The 16,671-nt window shown below is 33.8% G+C and overlaps 1 long non-coding RNA gene across 1 annotated transcript in view; it reads left to right on the top strand.

The window, feature by feature from the left end:
* The window catches only part of LOC140624275 (uncharacterized), a 51,133-nt gene that overhangs the window by 18,951 nt on the left and 15,511 nt on the right, over nucleotides 1–16,671 (top strand). Inside the window, exon 2 of the long non-coding RNA XR_012023764.1 lies at nucleotides 10,534–10,651. This is a non-coding gene — a long non-coding RNA (uncharacterized lncRNA). The remainder of the gene's footprint in view (nucleotides 1–10,533; nucleotides 10,652–16,671) is intronic.

Genomic DNA, 16,671 nt, shown 5'->3' with positions numbered 1-16,671 from the left:
TGAAACAGAGTTGTAACTAAACATTGAAGAGTATATTTAATATTATAGACTTTCTTTTCCTGAAAAACGTGTTAGCATCACAGTACATTAGAAAAATCAGTATATTCTTAGAATTAAGGCAATATGGTACTTATCCAGTATCATAAACTTCTTAAAATGTAAAGCAACGATAAGAAATTAGAAAATTTCTTGTCACTTCATTTAATAAATATTTGCCAATTCAACAAAATTAGTTTTTTCAAGTGACAATGGTAAACATAGTAAGTAGTTAAAAATGTTTTTAGAGTCATAGAGACCAAATTTGAAATCCTTCATCTGACAAATGCTTCTGAAAACATATAAATAGCCATCGGAGAAAGATTCCTTAACCATTCTAAGTATCATATAAGACAACAACATGTACTTTCTAAGATCATGGTGAAAATCATACTTTTTTTTCAAAAAAAAATTGGCATAGTACCTGGTTGATGTTAAAATCTCAATATATGTTGAATTATTAAGATTAAGCTTTAATGGCATTATTTGACAATGTAAAAACATATGTACCTTAAACTTCTGAAGGATCGTTGTAATATAGAGTGTTATTGCTGCTTCATGTCTGTGTCTGTGGAAGAAAAAAATAAAGAGACAATATAATCCAAATCCAGATATAGTAGAGTTTATTTACAAAACGATTAAACATTGAAAGACTAACTTGTCATCAGATCTTCCTCCAGAAAGTATTTACATTGAAAGATATCTCTCTGTCTGGAAAGATTTATGTCTACATTTTTAGCTAGATGCCTGGATCAGTACTTTGAATGTTCTTTCTGCTAAGTGTGCAATTTCTCTGGTATCCTCTGAGTGAGGATGAATAGGGGTGTGGAGGAGGATGGATCTGGGCTGTGGGCTGTACTGGAGAGGCAGAAGTTGGCTCGGAAACAAAGGAGCATACCAAAAATAATTAAGCCCAGAGGAGTAAAAACAAGTTTAGAAACTAGCAACTGAAAATAAGTTCTAAGGAAAATGAGGGCTGGAAAAATCCCTGGAGGCAATGTTACAAGGTCTAGATTTGGAGCAGAGAACCTTTTATAAATTGCCAGTGGAAAAGCCCTTGGTCAGGTGGATGATTTTTAAGGGCCTGGAGCTAGGTAGACCAGTTAAACATGTGTTAGTGGTAGGAAAAGGCTCTAAGAATTAGAACGACAGGGTATGGAGAAATGTTTCACTCATCACTTAACAAGAGAGACTTTAAAGAACAGGAACAGTTGTAAAGTTAAACTTTGCAGGTCTAGAAAGAAACATGAAAAGAAATACATCAAGGGGAGGCATTTGTGTCTGAATCAAAAAGTAAGAAAAAAAACTTGCCTGTTATTAACTGATAAGACTGGATTCAAGAAGAAAGCACTGACCTTGATTAAGTGTCTTTACAGTTTATAATAATTTATAGTGAGCTTTTGGTTTAAAAGAAGATAGGTTAGTTTGGTTTCGGTTTTAAAATTCCAATTGTGTACTTAAATATCCCCATGCCTGCACTTATTCTCTGTTCCTAATTAGAGAGTTAATAAATGGGCTTCTCATTTGGATTCCATCCCTGCTGCTCATGTTAATGCAGAGTTCTAACTTGCCACTTATTTTACTTTAAATTAATGTTAAACAGCTTTGTTAGCATGTGATTCATAAACATACACCAAAAGCTGGACATTTCAATGCATACAATTTAACGAGTTTGGAGACATTGCAAACACCCTTTTGAAACCATCACCACATTTCTCTCACCTCCTTCAGTATCCTCCTTCTGCTTTGAACTTTTTGTTTGTTTTTTGTTGTTTTGTCATTGTGTTATTGTGTAGTAAGAATACTTAACATGAGATCTACCTCTTAGCACCTCTGTAGGCTTGTGGTGCGACAGATCTCTAGTGTTTCTTCATCTTGCATAACTGAAACTTCACACCTGCTGGACAACCCCTCATTTCTCTTTACCCCCAGGCCCTCACAACCATCATTCTACTCTTTGTTTCTAGGAATTTGAGAGCTTTTAGATACCTCGTATAGTGAATCATTTAGTATTTGTCCTTTTGTAACTGACTTATTTCACTTATTATAATGTCTTCCAGCTTCATCCATGTTTTAGCATGTGACAGGAATTCCTCCTTTCTATGGCTGAAAATATTCCATTGTACATAAATCTTATATCTTACCCATTCATTGGTCAGTAGAAATTTAGAAATTTGCTTCCATATCCTGGCTATTGTGAATAATCCTGCAATGAACATGGAAGTACAAATATTTCTCCAAGATTCTGATACCGGGATTCCTGGGTGGCTCAGCGGTTTAGCGCCTGCCTTTTGCCCTGAGTGTGATCCTGGAGACTTGAGATGGAGTCCCACATCGGGCTCCCTGCATGGATCCCACTTCTCCCTCTGCCTGTGTCTCTGCCTCTCTCTCCCTGTTTCTCTCATGAATAAATACATAAAATCTTAAAGAAAGATTCTGGTATCAACTTTTTTCTGATAAATACCTAGAAGTGGAATTGCTGGATTATATGGTAGTTCTATTTTTAATTTTTGAAGGAACTTCCATCCTGTTTTCCATAGTGGCTGCACTGTCTTAAATTCCCACCAACATATATGACAGTTCCAACTTTTCTGGATCCTTGCCAATGTGTACTATTCTTTGTCTTTTGTTTGTTTGTTTGTTTATAACAACTATCCTGACAGGTGTAAGGTTTTGCATATTCTAGTATTGATTTGCAGTTCCCTGATAATTAGTAATGTTGAACATCTTTTCATATACCTGTTGTCTATTTGAGTATCTTTTCAAGTTCTTTATCCAGTTTTTGATCAAATTATTTGTTTGCTATTAATTGTAGGAGTTCCTTACATATTTTAGGTATCAGCCCCTTATCAACTATATTAATTAGTAACTTCATATATCTCATATTTTCTACCACTCTCTCTAATACCTCCACTTTCTCATCCACCCCTTGTAAGCATTTGCCTCTCGTTTCCTCCTATAAAATCCCTGAATACAATAAATTATGTTTTTCTCAATCAATTGTTTTTAAAAACTAAAGCAAGATTTATTTATGTTTTTCTTATTTGTTATGTTTGTTTATTTTTTTTTGTTTTTTTCCCCCCAATTTCTGCTTTAGGCATAACTATACAGTCCAACCTGAAGCAAAGAAAGAAACCATTGTGATAAAAGAGAAAAAAATGTGTGAAAACAGAATATAAATCAGTATCTCTGTATTATCATGGACTTCATATTTGTTTTGGTTTTCTTTAAAGCAGGAAGACAATTTTGACTCAAACTGGCAAAGGCTTTTTTTCTTAATACCTAGTAGACCCTGTTGATCGAAGAACTTAGATCTGTCTTTACTTTTCATTTGATTGTTGAATTTCTTCTCTAGGTCATTTTTTCTTCTGCATCTTTATTATGAATATATTAGATCAGTAGTGAATTACCTCCATATCCCTAGCTCTTTTGTTTGTGACAAAATCTTATTGGCCTTTTTCTTTTAGTCTTTAGGGGATTCTTCAAGCGGGTTTTACTTCACTGATTCAATTTTACTCTTTTCTGCTATTTACTACTTCCTGCTGGGTGATTGTTTTTTTGAATTTCATAATGATAATCTTTAAAAACTTCAATATTTTCTCTCAGGATTTTTAATAAATTCATTGACATCTTAAGCCTTGTTAAAATTATAAAAAGAGTATTTTGAAAATGTTTCTCCTGTTTATCAGTGTTTCTCAAAGAGGTGAACACTTATTTATTCATCTTTATGTAAATTTCCTTCTTTAAAATATTTATATATACTGATATTTTTTACTTTGCTTATTCTTTCAGAAAAGTATGTGTTTGTTCCTCATTATGATTAAGATTGTCCAATTAGATTTTTTACAGGTGCAATTTAAAAACAGTAGTAGACAAAGATGGAAGAGAGAGGATGATTTGCATTGTTGTGTTATTAACTGAGAACCATGGTTTTTCACAGAAAACAGAGAGAGCTCTGCAGAGAAGAGTGTGGGATGGAAGGAAAAGTTACCATTGTGGCGATTAATTGTGATAGTCGAGTATCAGCTTGGGGCAATATTCTCTTCTCTACATGGAGTTAAATAACAAAATTGAGCAGACTAAATTTGAGGATCTAATTGGCTTTATTCAACAATTCATAAATCAGACAGCATTTCATGTAGCTATTAGAAAGAAGCTTCAAAGAGTGGTACAAAATGGAAAACTTACAGGCAGAAGGAGGCCGAGACAAGGAAAAAGCTGATTACCTCATCTTTCCTTCAAGGACAGAAGGGAGCTATCAGTCTGACTACCCATCCACTGCTGACCAGGAAATTCCACATCCATTGGTTTAAGATTATACTCCTGGGAGAGGCTGAAAATACAGAAGTTAGGTTTTAAGTCTTTACTGATGTAGGGCTTAGCACAAATGACTCCACTTGATGTCTGGGTTTTTGGGTTTTTTTTAAGTTTTTTTTTTTTTTTTAAACACTGGCATATTTGGTCTTGTTGAGAGCCTGTCCTGGCATTAAGTCCCTACACAATAATCTCTGTGTATCTACTGAAGCTCAGCGATAATACATGGTGGCAGCCCTCCTCTTGCTGACATTTACTCAACAATTCTTTGTGCTTCTTGAAGTTAATACATACCTAAACACTTTCCTGGGTCTGTCAGGGCCACCTTCACTTTCAGCACTTGGCATTCTAACTTGAAATATCTTTTTATTCTTTTAGAAGATTCTGTTCAAATTATGCTCAAGTGAACTTTTTTATTGAATTCATCATCCAACAGACATGGTGATATTTCTCATTCTCCAATCCCTTCTACATTATGTTTTCCAGAAAAATCTCATGTGCTGTGGTATTCAATGAGAATTTTAAAGGAAGGAAACTTAAATGTGCTGGTTTAAGTCATCATTTTGAAATGGAGGACTTTCCTTCTATTCCAAGATAGTATATCGTCCATGAAAAGTGGAAAAATCAGAATTTGATAGCACTTTTGAAACTTTTTAGTATGTTCTATGGAAAACGAAGTGTCTGCACAGGGCTTTGAGCTTTTATAAGAAAATTCAACCTAAATGCAAAGACCTGACCCTTCAATTAAAATGTTCTGTTGCATAACTTGCATAATGATTTGGAGTTTTCAATATATAATCAACATATTCCAAAAATAAAAAGAAGAAAACAAAGACAAGAAGAAGAAAAAGAAAAAATGAAATGACTATTCCTTAGAGTTCTGTCTCTGGTTTACCTCTTTTTAAATTCATGTATAAAAAGGGAGTATATTTAACCTTTAAAAAAAGAGAGAGCGAGCATACATAAATTATTTATAAAATAATATATATTCTTAATATATTTTAAATATAGTCCATATGGTAGTTGCCTTAAATGTAATATGCTGATTAATGTTTTTTTCCCACCGAATTATAATTACATTAAAATCCACATTTTTTGCATACTAATTGGAAACAAAAGAACTATGTACAAGATCTTGTGTACTTAACTGTCTTATTTAAATCTCCAGTTTAAAAAAAAAAATCTCCAGTTTAATTGAATTGCTTGGCTACCTAACGTTTGTTTGATCACCCATAGCAGCACCTTTTTTGAAGTTAGTATTTAGGATTCTTTTTCACTTTCTTATAGTAAAATAAGCAAAAGTTACTCAGTTATTCAAATAGTAAATATTATTTGGTTTTTAGATAATATTTACACCTATTTTTCACATATTGCCCATTGTGCTTGCTTTAGTGAGTTTATAATGATTTTGAGTTAATATCACTATTTTTTTGTAAATAAACATATATGCCAATGTTACTGGAAAATTGAAAGATTTTTTTAGCTACATATTTGCCAATTATTTTGGGTAAATTTTGTTTTTCTTACTCTTGTCTAATTCTAGAAAAAAGGCAGAAGGACCTCCTTATCTGGTGTAAATGTGCCTAAAGAAATTCGTGTTCAATACCAATTATGTACAAAATACTTTTACTGTTGCAGAGCTAAGGAGTTATAAAGGGTATTTATCATGTGATCTTATTTTCAAAAAGCTTATTCTGTTCTTGTTTAGAGAAAAAGATTATTGTGTACTGTTTATAATAGGCACTAGTGCCCAGCAAATATATTATAAATAATTAAGTTATGTTGTATAAAGTGCCAGATGTGACTAGAGAGTACAAAGTACAGTGAATGTTTAATACTAAGATGTATTCAAAGTGAAGATACAACTTTAGTTTTATTTTACAGGTATAGTAATATTTGAATAGTTGGAAGGGAGGAGAGGTATCTCATCCCAGGAGAAGAGATTAACTTGAAGAAACAAAGGTAGAAAAAGTATAATCTGATACTTTCCCTTAAGAAGGGATATATAGTAATAAATATGTAAGAATGCAATATCACTCTAAAGGGAAAAGTAGTTTTATTTGCAGGAGATAGGAGACATGAAACAGGAATCTTTGAATCTTGAGTGCTTTTTTTATATCCAATATCCTTCTATTAAAATGCACTTTCTATAATGAAAAAGTAAAGCTATAGAGATCTTAAAATATCCTAGAAGTATGGTTCTGATGTATGAATACAGTGATAAACCTATAGAGAGTCTGACAAACAGAAACAGAGGTACACCAAGCACATGTTACTGACATATAAATATAGATGGACCAGTAAAATTGAATAGAAAGTCCATCAATAAACCCAAACATAATGAGAAATCTATTATGTGATATTGTATCTCAACTGAGGCAAAGATAGAATTTTATATACATAGGGTTGGAACTAATGACAGCTATTTAGAAAAAGATACAATTGGATCCATATATTACACCATAAATAAAAAAAAACTTCCAAATAGATCACAGATTATATGAAAAATAGTTTTTAAAATGTACTAAATTATATGGACAAATCCTTCTATAATTGAGTTTTGAGGAGATTTCCTAATAACAATTCAATATCAGGATGAGACAAAGTGAAAGACCAGCAAATTTAAATAAATAATATTAAATCCTCTTCAGATGGCAATGAACACTATGAGAAACATCAAAAGACAAATGGCGAACTCAGTGGAAAGACACAACTTATACATCACTAATAGAGAATGAACATCTTTTTTTGTAAGAACTAACATCCTTAGTATAAAAGGAACTCTTAAAATTGAAGTGGAAAAAGTACAAGAATCTGATTGAAAAATGGGCAGAATAAATGACAAGACAATGTCAAAAATAAAGCATAATAATACAATTTGAACCTGTGTAAAGATGTTCAACTTCTCACACAGTAAGAGAAATGCAGAACAAAAGAAGAAACTATGCCTACATTATTAAGTCGGCAAAAATTTAGTCCGACAGAAAATTCTGCTAATAAGGCTAAGAGAAGCAGCACATTTTTTACCCTGCAGTAAATGGAACACTTGTGAAGAACAATTTGAAAACGTTACTTCTAAGAATTTATCCTATAATTACACTACCACCAAAAAATATACACATACACACAGTATACGATGAGAAAAATAATAACCTTATAAGCACCAGTTATCCAAATGATCAAAATTTTACACCATCAGCATTGGAACAAATTTACTTACCATGTCTCCCATGGTGCAGTGCACTCATGACACAACATCACTTCTGTGGTATTCCTCTCCAAAAGATACAACCTGAATCCAATCATGAGAAAACACCAGGCAAATACAGACCGGGAGATTGTAGTCACTTCTTGTTGCTGCTATAAAGAATTACTGCACACATAGTAGTTCAAAATACCAGGAATGCTTTGCCTTGTGGTTTTAGAGATCAGAAGTCTGAAATGGGTTTTATGGAGCGAAGAGCAAAGTATCCGTAGAGTTGTGTTCCTTCAGAAGCCTATAGAGGAAAATCTGTTTTCTGGCCTTTCCCAGCTTCTAGAGGCTACCTGCATTTCTTGACTTGTGGCCCGTTCTTCTATCTTCAAAGCCAGTGATTTAGCATCTTCAAATCTCTCTCTCTCTTTCTCTCCCTCCGTCCTCCTTCTCTTCTCTCTTCTCCCTTTTCTCTTCTCTCTCTCTTTTTCTCATTTATTTTCTACTCTCATTGACAAATATTCTCTGATTTTAACCTTTTTATAAGTACTGTTATTGATACTGTTCTATCTACCTGGATAATCCAGGATAATACTTCCATCTTGGATGCTCAAATTAATAACATCTGCCAAGTTCCCTTTGCCATGCAAGATATCATAATCACAAGTTTCAGGGATTTAGCAGGTGGACAACCTTAAGAAACCATCATTCTGTCTGCCACAGAGACATTTTACAAATACCTGGTCCCATCTTAAACAAATGTTGATGTCATCAAACATAAAATTTGATGAATCATTCTAGGTAAAGGAGACTAAAGATAAAAACTAATTGTAGGCCCTGATCCAGGATTGGATGCTGGATCAGAAAAAATTGCCATAAAATATTATTAGGATAATAGAATTTTAATAACTGAACATTGATTATGTAAGTGAATGTCCTTAATTTGAGGAAAAATGCATTGAAATATTTAGGCACAAAGGAATATATTGCTGTATCATGATCTTAAATGAATTAATCATAGTAATAGGAGAATGATAGAGCAGATGTGGCAAAGATATCAACAACTGACTAATATGTTAATGGGACCTAGAAGTTCTTTGCAAGATTCTTGCAAGTTTTTCCTATAAATTTGAAGTTACTTACAAATAAACTGGTATTAATATATACTTCTAGAAGATATCTGACATTACAATCTTATAGGTAATCTCTTCATTATCAGCACTTACACTAATAGTTACCCCCAAATGGTCTTCATGACATCAATGAAGAAAAATAGAAAAAAAGTGATTGAGGCTCAAGTAAAAAGGTGCTAGAGGCAATTGTTCCGTGTCGATCCCTGAAAGGAGCCTGCATTCAAGTTCAAAGGGATGATAATGTATCAGACATTATGGTCAGTGGTAAATTAATTTTTTTGAGCTACAGAGTATTTCAGAGAATTTTTATCATAGGGTTACATGATATAAGCAATAATTAAGATGGAAGTATACATGATGCCTTGGAAGAAAATAACTGGAACTTGGAAGCTAAAGGAATTTACAACATGTTATATGACTTTTCCATCATACTAATTTTGAGATGGTTAAAACTGGGATATCAGCAACTGGCCTAGAAAGGAAGAGGTATAGAGTGATTGAAAAAAAAAAAGAACCAATGGAACTTAAAACATGCAAGATATGATGAGACAAAAAGAAAGAAAAAACTAAATAGGATATTTTTACTTGGATTTTTTTCTTATTATTTTGGATAACTAAGCAAATACTGAAAACTTTGACAGGAAAATTGGTACATGAGAATGATTAATTCAATATTTGGCATAATAAGTCAAATAGTAAGATAAACATTAAGAAATAACTTATAAGAAATTGTGTATCTAGGACCAAATCTCAGTAGACACAAAAAGTTCAGTTGTAAAACTTACTTATGGAAAGATGCCTACTGATTCTAATATTCTACATTAATAATAGACCTAGTTATTTGATGTTTTGGAAACATGAAAAATCTAATATGGTGAAAAGAGAAATCTATTTTAACTTAATCTATTCCCATACTTACACGGCAATAAGCTGTCAGTTTATGCACTTGCAAATTTCCATTTTCTTTCAAGATAAAAAGGATTTTGTATGTACAATTTGTGTCTAATTTTATCACATACTGTTATTTTAAGGCAATGTAGCAGATCTATTTTTGTCAAGATAGCATCATAATTTTAGAACCTGTGTGAAAATTAACTTCAAAATCTATAAAATCACATTCAAATTGTCATCATTAATTCCACCTGGTACTTTTCAGGAAAAAAACCAATTCACTTCCTCTTTAAAATATGCAATATAAATTCTGTTATGTTAATTGGTTCTGCAAAACTGATGTTTATCACTCAGTGCTGACTTAAATATTCTGCAGATTGTTTTTTTTTTTCTTTTTTACACTTCCTGTTGCTCTAATCCTCTGAAGAATTCCCAACTCAAATATTTTTCTCTTTTCCAATGGCCCGCTGTACTACCTAATGCCAGTGGGTTGCATTCCATTGGATCCCATATTTGTACATCATCCTTTAAAAAAATAATCCCTATTATCATAGAAAACATCTACTGAGCACTTGCAATGCATTAAACATTACATGAAGTAGGTAATATTTAAGCAGGTGAGGAAGTATTAGTTCCCTATTACTTCAGTTACAAATCACAACATACTTAGGGCCATGGGGGAAAAATGCAAAATTATTTTCTTACAGTTCTGGAAGTTAGAAGTCTTAAAAACAAACAAACAAACAAACAAACAAACAAAGGGGTTGGTAGGGCTGTATTTCTGCTGGAGGTGTCATGGGACAATTTGTTCCCTTGTCTTTTCCAGCTTCTAAAGGCCAGCTACATTCCCTGCCCCTTTGTCCACTTTAAAGTGATTTTTTTCCAGTCTGTTTTCAGTTGTCCCAGCTCCTTCTCCTCCCCTTGATCTTCTGACCTCCTTCTATAATGGCATTTTACTCCCAACAGGAGTACCAGAAACCACACATGCCTCACATATTAATGACCGTGGAAATGAAATGGCCATAGAATATCTGCTTTACTCCTTCAGAAGTCATATGCATATGTTACTTCTCCACAAGCCTTGGTAAGCTTTTTAAACATCTTATTTTCCACTTCTAGACAAAGGATATAGGATTGGGTTATTTGATTTTGATTCTAAAAAAAATCTCATCTGACCAAGCTATTCTCTTGCGTATACAGAAAACAGGTCAATAATTTGCTCACATCCTCAACAGTTGCTGAGTTTTTAGATCACATGTTCTAGATATAGATAAGCATATTTATTATACTATGCTAAAGTTCAAAAAAGGAAAAACAACTGTCATGCCTCAGTTAAGGAAAAACTTCCAGGCTATTTGATGGGCATATTATTTGTTATATTTTTATTTTCAAAAGGAGTTTGGAATAAGATAACTACCAAGAAGTGCATGTTTAAATATACATACTACCAAGTACTTATTAATCCATTTAATAATCTATTTTTAATGGAAAATACATTAATTTTTAGCAGAAGTTCTTATATTGGATCCAAGAGAACCACTCAAAGTAAATTGTACAATATATAGATGTATTACAAAACAATCTTTCTAGCACAAATTTTTCTCATATATAGTATTTCTTTATAAATCTCTTGTTTGCACATAAATAATTTAAGTGTGATCAAGCTACTATGCAATAGTTCTTACCATTCTTATCAAAAGATCAACTGATGATTAACTGAGGGAATATATTTTAAAGGTGTTTTATAAAAACTGTATTCTTAAAAATAACACAGATTGCTATTTTTGAGCAGTTTCTATCTACCGAGTATTGTAATAGATTATGATATTTACAATAACCTTTCAAAGTAATAGTTTCTCCATTTTAAAGAGTCTTAAATTGTAGCTCAAAGAATTTAACATGATTGGTCAGACTATAGAGGTTTTTTTCTTACTGTGTATAGCTTTTTGAGTAACAGTAAAGAATCTAGCATTTACAAGCATGGTTACCATAATGAAAAAGCGACTCAAAAATAAAAAGACTTCATAATATTTAGGGTGTGTTATGCCTGTTTTTTAATGTTTTCGAAGGTCTAGATTTATTCTACATATTCCTAGAAGATATTTACACTTTGAACTTATTTTTTTTTAAGATTTTATTTATGTATTCATGAGAGACACAGAGAGAGAGAGACAGAGACAGAGACAGAGACACAGGCAGAGGGAGAAGCAGGCTCCATGCAGGGAGCCTGACGTGGGACTGGATCCCGGAACCCCCGGGTCACACCCTGGGCTGAAGGCGGCGCTAAACCGCTGAGCCACCCAAGCTGCCCCACACTTTGAACTTATATTCATTGAATGTTTTGCTAGTCAGTCTGCTAGATGCTGAGAAATACTGCAGTAAACCATGAAGATATGTGGCCTTTCATGAACATTTCTACAGCTCTATTGGGGAAGAAATAAAGAGATAGACTTATACATATTTATTAACTTAAAAGTGTTTATAAATAATTTTGATTAATGGAGAAACCATTTCATCAGTTGAAAGTACAAAAATGCGACATTTGTATATAAATAAATAACCCCATTTAAAAAATAAAAGATATTTCAAAGCAGTTACAATAGGTGTTGAAACAACTGTTACCTGAAGTATTCATCCATCGGTTGGATGTCATATATTCAGGGTCAGCAGATACAGCCTAGATTCTGTAGAGTGTCTCAAAACCTTAGGATCATGTGAGTTTTTCTGTAGAATTATTCTTACCTTTCTATGCACATAGTTGCTATAGCCTTATGGACACTAAAAGCAAGATGGTAATTAAACGTAGTAAGTAGTGGAGTTGTATGAATAAGGCTATGAGTGTAATATCAATTATGTCTTTTTGTTTGTAGCCCATAGAATTTATTCTGCAGGTTCTTCTGACTTGTTTAATAAAAGTGTAATCTCTCTCTTAGAACTTATTTGCAAGGATTTCTTTTACGAGGTAATAGTCTGATACTTCGAGATAGCCGATAGCAATGGTGACAAAATAGCCACCTCCTCCCATACAATAAAAGAACAAGAAGTAAAAATTAAATTCTACCCTAAACCACATTCTCAACATAAGCTGAAGGCAGATATTGCCAAAACTTCAAAATAGCGGTACGTAAAAAGCTAGAAACCCTAAAGCTGCACACAAACTTCGTGCTTCCTTTCCAGTCCCCACCCACCCTGAGAATTTGTGGCAAGCAAAGGCAAAATGAGAAAATCTGAGGGCAAGACAAACAGGGAAATTGATGATTGTGCGTGTTTGCCTAATACTACTGCCAAAAAAGTCTAAATCTCTCCTAAGTCTAAAATTACTAAAAGCCACAACCACCACGACTAAAAGCCACAACCACCACGACCACGACCACGACCACCACGACCACGACCAGCACCACCACCACCACCACCACCACCACCACCACCACCACAGTATGCCAGAAAATAGCAATGGCTGCAGGGAAGGGATTCCAATGTGCATGTGGTTTACAGAGGCAGGCAGGGTCGAAATGGGCATTCCTGGAAACAGATGCACAACTCTGGAAAAGCAAAAAGTCAAAACAAAACAAAACCAGAGGAAGAAGGAGGAGGAGGAGAAAAGAAGAAAAAAAAATAGGAAAGGAAAGGAAAGGCAAAGAAAAAGAAGAGAAAACAAAACAAAACAAAAAGAAGCACTCTTTGGTAACCAGGCGACAAAGGGAAAAGAAAAAAAAGGCCGTGGTGTGAATGTTTGTGTTCCATAAAATTCATATGCTCAAATGTGATCACCTCTACTGAGATGATACTGAATGGTGGAGTCTTTTGGAGGAAATTAGGTCATGAGCATGAGTGTTCATGAGAGATGGGTGGGGTTCGTGCCCTTATGAAAGAGACCCCAGAGAACACTCTTCCTGCCAAGTGAGGTCAGAAGGAGCAGTTGGCTGTTTGCAACCTGGACGAGAATGCTTACCCGAACCTCACCCTGCTGGTATACAGTCTTGTACTTTCAGCCTCCAGAGCTGTGAGAAACAAATACTTGTTGTTTAAGCCACGTGCTGGCCAGGTGAAGTCTTTGTAATTGCCTACAGTCGGGCCTAAAAGATCACACCTAGGACTTGGCCAGGAGCCAGACTCCTCATATATATAAAGACTGTGTTATTAAGCAAAAATCTATAAGAGGTGCAAAGAGACATAGATATAAACATAATAACAGTCATCTATCAGGCAAAAAAAAAGTATGACTGCATATTCTGTTGGCAAAGTAGGAGAGAAAAAGACATGCTCCATGTTGTTGGTTGAAATGCAAACTGGTACAATCTTTCAAGAGAGGAAATTGACAATATGTAACAAAATTACAATGTACTTGCCTTTTGACCAAGTAATCCCGCTGCCAAGAAACTACTGGAAAATATACCTGCAACCATAGATATGCACCAGGTTATTCACTGCAGCATTTTTTGTAATTGATACATATTAGACACGTGGTGCCCAAACTTAGAAGAATAGTTGGAAACGCTTGGTAGATCCAAATAAAAAATACTATCTGGCTGTAAAAAGACTGAGGAAATCTCTATAAACTGATTTGGAATCATTTCCAGAATCTGCAAAAAGCAAAATGCAAAAGAATATAGATGTATGTTATCTTTCTTACAGGAAAGGGGATCTAAGGGGAAAATACACCCATAGCTGTGTAACTTAATCTGTGAGGGCTGCAATAACAAAATACTGCAGACTGGATGGCTTATAAATAACATAAATTCCCCCCAGTTCTGGAGACCAGAAGTCCAAGATCAGGAGACCTAATCATGGTTGGGTGAGGTGCTCTTTCAGGTTGCAGATTTCAAGTAAGTGGAGGGGGCTAGGGAGCTCTGTAGGATCTCTTTCCTAAGTGCCCTAATCCCATTCATAATGGTTCCACTTTCATGACCTAATTACTCTCAAAAACTCTACCTCCTAGGCATGCCTGGGTGGCTCAGTGGGACTTGCTTCTCCCTCTTACTCTAAGCCTCCCTACTGCTTGTGGGCTCTCTCTTCTCTCTCTCAAATAAATAAATAAAAACTTAAAAAAAATAACCCTACCTCCTAATACTATTATTTTGAGTATTGGGATTTCAACATATGAACATATGAATTTGGGTTAACAGAAACATTCAGGCCATTCAGACACCACACACACACATACATGCACATTTGTGCAAAAAAAAATTAGGATGAAAGTAAAGAGATTGATTACTTACAAGGGCTGGATGGGAAAAGTGTGGAAAGAAAGAAAAATTGAGTAATAGGCATGAAGAGGAAGGGACATTACAATGAGCATACTTCGTATAGCTTTTACTCTTAAAATTATATTCATGTTCACATGCCCCATAATAAATATTTAAAATGGATGTGGTGGGAACCCAGACTGGAATACATGCAATAAAAACAAAACAAAACAAAAAACCCCCCAAACCCCCAAAGCTAACTATATTACCAATGAAAAATATAACCACACTAAAGGAGGTAGGCAATGTTTAAGGTTAAAAATTGAGCTAAATCTTTGACCCCGAGGGTTTATAGGTTCATCAAATTAAACTTTTCAGACACCCACATTAAACAAAAGCAGTGATTATGTCTCTAATTTTCAAAATAGCATTGGGCCACATTTCCTGCATAGTCTAAGTTCAAAAAATGGGTGAATGAATGATGAATTTTAAATGTAAATAGTTATTCAGTTTTCATTTAGCTGTGATTTTCAACTGGTTTTGAATTCACCCCATTGGGGATATTTGACATGGCCTCAAACAACAGTTTTCATTGTCAAAGCTGTAGAGAGGCAAGTTGCTACTGCCATCTGGTGGGTAGCTCTTGGCATCTAGTGGGAGAGGTCAGACTACAGCTCAGCGTTACAGAAGACACAAAATATTCCCTGTGTACAAAAAAATGATCTAGCCTGGAATGTCAAAACTGCCAAAACTTTTCAGAAACTCTAGTTTAGACTAATGGAGTTGTGATAGCTAGTAATAGGTTAATGAAGATCTGTACTTTCCAATATGTTAATGAAACAAAATCAGTATTCAAGATCCCCCATATGAATTAATATGAGCAGATGAGAGTGTTATCCAGAAAGTATTTATATAAAATTTAGAGAGCAATGATAATTTCACTGATTTTGAATAAAGTGGAAAAACAATCCCCTTTCTGTTGTTTCAGTGTTGTGGGAAAATCACAGATATTAATTCAGGTTTGCCCAACATCTGATCAGAGAACTATATGTTCTCTTTGGGAAGTGAAAATATCTTTTAAAAAACTCATCAAACACTCTAATTACTCTATTCTTTGTTCTGCACAAAAATTAGCCACAGATTCCTGCACAAAACAAGGATGCAGATGTTGCTTCTACACTCAGCTGGATGATTTCATTAAAACCAAACTGTAAACTCAAATATATGTTTCAATTTCTTCTCCCCCTTATGGCTGTAGCATTTTAAGACCTAGTTTATCAACTTTGTATATAATACAGACTAAGAACTGTGCTTGAGATAACACTTTTGAGATATCAAAATCGCTTCAACAAAAACATAATTTTCATGTTTTTTTTAAAATTGATTTTTCCACATCTTATACTATTCAGTGTATTTCTCAAATGGAATTTCTGCAAGTTCTGAGGACATTTTTGAATTCAGAGAGTTCATCATGCCACCACTTGAAAAATCTCTCTCTATACCAAGAATGTTCAATTACTTTCCTAGCAGAAATATTTACCACTCATCAACCACTTGATCATGTTAGTCAATCAAATGTATTAGTATATCACAGAATCTTTCACACTTAATAGTTCAGAAATAGTCTCGTTGCATGTGATCTAGTACATTATATTACTGTGTCCTTTTATAAGTGATATAAAAGTAGTTTTTTTGTTATTCATTTTTAAATACAAAAATATATGAAATAATTTATATATTTTCTCAGAATTCTCAAGTAGCATAGGCACAAGTGAATTAATCTAATTCTAAATAGGATTTTTAAAAACATTGAAAAGAATCATAATTTTAACAGGAGGCTAATAATCATAAAAACAGCAATAGATTTCTTTCCTTTTTAAAGCTAAATAATATTCCATCTTCTGTATACACCACATTT

Source organism: Canis lupus, chromosome 34 (genome assembly GCF_048164855.1).
Source record: "Canis lupus baileyi chromosome 34, mCanLup2.hap1, whole genome shotgun sequence".
In the NCBI taxonomy this organism is placed as follows: Eukaryota; Metazoa; Chordata; class Mammalia; order Carnivora; family Canidae; genus Canis; species Canis lupus.
This window is presented reverse-complemented; position numbering and strand designations above follow the sequence as displayed.